This window comes from Arachis duranensis, chromosome 9, assembly GCF_000817695.3.
Source record: "Arachis duranensis cultivar V14167 chromosome 9, aradu.V14167.gnm2.J7QH, whole genome shotgun sequence".
NCBI lineage: Eukaryota > Viridiplantae > Streptophyta > Magnoliopsida > Fabales > Fabaceae > Arachis > Arachis duranensis.
This window is the reverse complement of record NC_029780.3, coordinates 117,660,085-117,666,460: the sequence shown is the minus strand read 5'-3', so window position 1 is coordinate 117,666,460 and position 6,376 is coordinate 117,660,085. Positions and strand designations below refer to the sequence as shown.

The 6,376-nt window shown below is 29.4% G+C and overlaps 1 pseudogene; it reads right to left on the bottom strand.

Annotated features, from left to right (window-relative positions):
- Window positions 1–2,922: 2,922 nt before the first annotated feature.
- LOC110275786 (uncharacterized) lies at window positions 2,923–4,808 on the bottom strand (annotated as a pseudogene).
- Window positions 4,809–6,376: the final 1,568 nt, after the last annotated feature.

Here is a 6,376-nt window from a genome sequence, read left to right as displayed (position 1 = left end):
ATGTGATGCAATTTCCAAGTTCTTCCTTGAACATAAGAGCCACTTTGAATGGACTTAGCATATATGACACCAATATTGCAAGAAAACTGGATTCCAATATATGATACATTTATGGGTTTAGCATAGAAAAATATGGTCCACGCGTTGTTGCTTAGTTGGACTAGTTGACTTGCTCACACTCACACTCTAAGATTTTATTTATAATGTATTTAATTTGTTATATTTTTTTATCTTATTCATGTATTAGTATTATTTAACGAACATTTCGTGAATATGAAATAAGATGTATTTATTTATTTTATTCAATTAAAATTATTTTTATTTTTAATAATAAAATCTTAAAATTTATTTTTTAAAAATAAAATAAATTAATCCAATAATTCAATTCAAATCACAACAAATTATATATTTCGGATTGAATTAGTTTTATTTTTTCAAAATCGATTCAAACTACCTACTATTTTTTTCCCTGTTAGATATAGTTTCACTTTTTCATTTAAGTGTTAGCACTTGTATAATTTCTAATTGTGAATAACAGTACAAAGTTTCATTTTACAAAGCTTTTATAAAGAAAAGAAAAGCCAAAGTTCGTTACTAACTAAGAACGGGTAAAAGCTATATCTAAATTTAAAGGGTATGTGGTTGTAAAGTTTGGAGTAAAGTTTAATCAAATTAGTCCTTCCGATGCCCAAATCAGAGGAGAACTAGTCACTGATTAGGGAAGCTATTTGTGCCTAATTAAGATTTTTATTTTTTATTTTTTGGTCTGTAAAATATTGTATGGCTAGGTTTTGCACCGATCATCATAGGTTAATTATTTTTTCAAGCTTTAAAAACACCTATATAAATTTAATTCTTATCAACTATCTTAACTTAACGACGATTAATATCTCTTTTCTCTGAGAAAATACTTAACTTATTAAGGGCCGTTTGAAAAGTTTTAAAAGTAATTTTTTGAGTTTTCGATTTATGAAACGTAATAGTATTAATATCTGGTGCAATTTTTAAAATCAAAGTGCAGCTTTCTAAGAAACTATTTAGAAGTTTATAGAGAAGTTAAAAAATGATTTCTCTTATAATACTACTAATTTTTATCACAATTCTATAAAAATAAGCACTTTTAAAACTAAAAATCCAAATACAAAATAATTTATTTATAAACTATTTTTAATATAATTATTTATTATTTAAGTTATTTTTTTAAAAAAATTTAATTAAACTGTTTACCCAAACTGAACCTAATACATTTTTGTTTTAGTGTGTTAGCTTAGCTCCTTTATTAATTACTGAGAAACTTAATTAAAGAGATTATTGGACATTCAAAAGAATTGAAGACCACATACTTTATTGCAGAAATTTTAAAAAAATAATAATATAAAATTATTTTNNAAAATTATATATTTATTATATCTAATATTATGTATTATTTTAAAAATAATTAATAAATATAAAATAAGACAATTCTAAATTTTTGACTTTATTGTATCTGATCATGAAATAATAATAGCACATAAATTAAAAAAAAAGAAATAAAAAATCCAGTGTGCAACTGGTTAGCACACAAAAACAAAAGCTACAATGAATTATTGAATAAGAAGTATGTACTTAACACATACAACTAATAGATGCATGTGTTTGTTATCTCATCATAAAGTGATGAATTATTTTCGTTAAAATTTTTCACTCGCAACTTTTTTTGTCTATGTCAGAAAAAAAGTAGTGATGGGTATATGTGAATGCTAAAGTGCCATTCCAGAACTATATATGCAGCATATACGTCAGTGAAAATTAAATAAATATATAAAATAATAATAATAATAATAAGGAAAATGTTAGAAAGACAATGATTTTATTAAACCATATGAACAACTACTAATTAAATAAAAATATATTACATCTCCAATTTAATCTTCTAAATTTTAATATTAAAATAATCATCTGTACACTAATAAAATGAACATCCGATATATTTATTGTTTTATATTGTTTAATATTTTCATTATACTTTTTTTAATAATAATAATGGGTGGATAGCACTTACATATATGGATACAGTCCCATGCATGTTGCAATGTCCCATTTCAACTAATTAATCAACTGCCATGTTGATGCCATTATCTCAATCTGCTTTCATATTACACATGTTTCAGCTATCCACATATATGCTTCAATGGAGTTAGTTTTACAAATGATTTCTTTAAAACCATAATTCCAAGCCAAACAAAGGTCACACAAGATGGCCTACAATTCGCACCAAACAATGTCACCCTGGAAGCATGTCAGAGCAGTTCTTGATCCAATTTTTCAAGTGATCCCAAAAAATACACCCAAAATCAGCCACACGTTGATATTCCAAGACACTAGCATCATAATTAAATTTAATCATGGAGGCAAGGGGAGAAATCCAGAAAAAAGGAGATGAATTCGGATTATAATCCTTTGCTTTGTGCTTTATTAAATGAACCACCTTTGAAGTATTCCAGGAATCATCAGTATTAAAAACGTTATTATTATGAACACCATCGAATTTATTAAAAAAATTCGTCGGTAACTTATTTATTATCGGATTTAGTAGCAGAATAAATCTAACGGTATAAACCTCACCAATAACTATTTATCAGTGGATTTTCTCGTCTGTTACTAATTATCGACAGATTTAGCGACGAATATGAACTTTTAAATTGCAAAATTCTGAAGCTTATTACCGTCAGATTTTTTTCCCGATAAATCTAAAGGTAATATATTATTTATTATTAATAAGTAAATTAATAGTTACCGGCGAATTTAACCGATAGTAAACTTAAATTTTAATTATTTTAAAAATTTTGTTTGAAAATTTAATATATAATTTTAAATATTTAAATTTAATAATTTCTAAACTAACAAAATTCAAAGTTTTATAATTTATGTCCCAAATCCTCATTACAAAAGTTGAACAAAATGGTATAAAATTATAGTCAACAACTTGTTATGAATCTACAAAAAGAAAGAAGGATATCAATTGTTATGAAAAACAATACTAATTGATCATATCAGATTTCACTGTCAAATTGAGTAAATAGACAACGGCAAAAAGGTTGCTGACGATTATTCAAAATGAGAAATATTACCTTGTCACTATAGGATGAAGTGTGATCCAAACTTAAAATGAGTCATATTCAATTTAGAGTGATGACACATCACAATAAGACTAAGCAAGTGTATACAAAAAATTAGTCATCAAATTTTTTTCTTTTACCCATTTCTATTGTTCAATACTCAAGAAAATTAAGATTTACAAAATTGTCAGCATATTAAAAAAATGACTGTATATTATCAATGGTATATGACTTACCTAGAACACACATATGAGTGCTATAACCACACATTTAATAATGTATATGGTTGTTGTGAAAATACGAGCAGTATCAAACATCATTTCAAGTTGTTGTGTAGGTCCAAGAACAAAGGCTGTGATGCTGGATATACAAAAGAAAAATTAGGAAGTGCATTGAACTGAATCCAATTTAAAAAAAAAATTAATTTTTAAACAACCAGAAGTCTGAGAAAAAATTGAATCTACCTTTTCACTGCTAATATATTTTCCAAAGTAAATAATAATGCAAATTTGATGGGTATGGCAAAAATAATCATTGACTGCAAAATAGAAAGAAAAAATAAAAGATAAATAAAAAATAAAATCTCATATGTTAAGTTCTCAACATTTGACTTGAGGTTCATATTGTACAGAAATTGAAGAAAAAAAACTAAAAATAATTAGTCATGAAAATAGAAAAATTTATCACTTAAAAAATATAATTATTTTTTACATTATGTATAAGCTTGAATGAAAAATAAATATTCTATTGATTTTTGGCTCTAGTTCGTGATGTTTCTAAGATCAATTAATGGATCTTCATTACTATAAAGTCTTGAGTTAGAGTAACATAAAAACAAAAAGAAAAATATTCTTTGAGGGTGGTCAAGAGATCTTTATTCTCAGATACAGGTGTTATCTGATAAACGAAAAATACCACTAAAATAACTAGAACAGTAATGAAATAATAAAATATAATATTAAATGCTGTTATGCTTCCAATAGTTTGAAAAAGTTTTGCACTTTAACTATTATGTTTCTAATATCTTAAATTGGACAAAAGTTATTTATATACTTTCTTTCTCAGTAAATTTATATTTGGTGAAATAAAAACATACAAACAAGGCAAGTAAAATACATAAATACCGCAAAACAAATATAAAAGTAGCACACAGTTTCTCTTATGGTCTTACTAGTAATATACAAGCAAGACCAGCAATCAAACAAGCTATAAATTTGTAAATTCTTTGCTTTGTTAAGACATAAAAACAGAAAAAATGTTAGAGCTAAAAGATCAAAATAAATTTAGCCAGTAACTAAATTAGCCGCAGACAGAGAAACCAAAGGCAGAGGTGGAACTGAATGGTTGTTCAAAAAAGGGGTTATGACAAAAATGGGTTAGGAATTTTTATTTAAAAAATGAAAACACGACGGAATAGGAAGATGGATGAGGGCAGCCTACCTGGACGATGGAGGAGAGACACAATTCCGGTAACAGAGGAAGTGGCAGCAGCAGCTCTTCCAACGGTGGCAGAGACAGAGGGAGAAACTCCGTTTGAGGTAACAAAACACGATACAAGTGACTTGACACAGCTTTGGAGGAGAATGGTGGTGGGCATGGCAGAGGGTGGCCGGAGGGGCTGCCAGAGGTAGTTGCAGGGGAGAGAGAAGAGAGAGGAGAATGGGAGAGAGAGAAGAGTGTTCTCGAAAGTGAGGGGAGAGGACTGCGCATTTTGAATTTAGATCAGATTTACCGTCGGATTTATCGGTGGATAAATCCGACGGTAATGCATTGCATATGACCAAAATGCAGCATTCCATTAATTGAACTTTACTGGCGGATTTATTCGGCGGTAATTCTGACGGTAATGCTCGTGCTAATTTTTCTTTTTTTCCCTCCAAATATTACCGGCGGATTTATCGTTGGAAAATCTAATCTTGCGGTAACTTTTTTATCCTTCGAATTTATTGCTATATCTTCCGATAAATCCTCCATTAAATCTGCCACTAATGTCTGATGCTAATTCCGATGGTATTCAACGTTTTCTTGTAATGAACGGTGTTACCCTATCGGTCGGCAACACATTCTGAATCCCAAGACACATAAAAAGCTTAATCTTTTTTAGAACTCACAGATGCCAAAGCCAGAGGTAATTGTCATTAGGATTTTAGTGAGTAAGATTTTGCAAAAGCCAATCATAACCACTTTTAGCTGAGTAAACCTTTGTGCTTGAATTTCTCCCCACTCATCTAGGACCGAAATCACCATGCAAGGCTGGTTGGATGAAAGACAACTTGGCTTTAAATTCATTGTCGATAGGAGTGCATAAAATATTCCAATCCTAATGGTCTCGAGACTATACATCCTCCATCTTCAGGTTTGTATCAGAGATGTGAACAAAAGAATAAGCTCAATTAGACATTCATCCAAGTGCCATAAACTGACTACAAAGATTGAGAAAGAGACCCGGTGCTCTAAGATAATCCCTTCTACATCCTTTCTTCACAATGTTGCGCCAAATACGCAAAGCATTACTAGTGGCCACGGGATCCACCATCAAAGCATCGGGAGTATATTTAGCTTACTCACCCAGAGTTTATGGAGATTATGCAGGAACTGCAACAAAAATTTGCCCATCAAAGTCAAGTTCACACACTTCGTGTCTTTAACAACCAAGCCACTAAATTTGTGGAGATTACTTAATAACTTTCTCCCGTTTAACTAAGTGAAGACACCACTCATTAATTTTCCCTTTCCAAAAAAAAATTCTCATCACATCAATTTTATTGCAAAGAGAAATAAGAAAGAGAGAAACTTGCATATGATAAGTAGGTAAAGCAGAAGCAATTGATTTAATTAAACAAAGTCTACCTACTCTGTTGAGGAGTATTTCCTTCTAATTTGTCAATCTAGACTTGATTCGATTCAAAATATCCAAATAAAATGTTCTTGAAGTTCTAGATGTCCAATGTTGACATCTAATTATTTTTTCAAGTCATTAGTCAACCTAATATGAGAAACTCTCGTTAGAACCCATCTTCTACTATTAGAAATATTCTTGAAACAAACTGCTTTAGATTTTTCAAGGTTAACTTTCATATCGAATGTCTTGCAAAAAAGTTACATAGTTTTCATGACATTCTGAACTTAAGTTTTGCTAATATTACAGAACAAGAACAAGAAAAGATCATCCACAAACATAAGATGAGACACACGCAAATTTTTTTGAAAAACCGCCGCACCCTCCCATCTATCATAGCCAATTTGAACTTCAATAAAAGTGGCTAATCACTTCATAC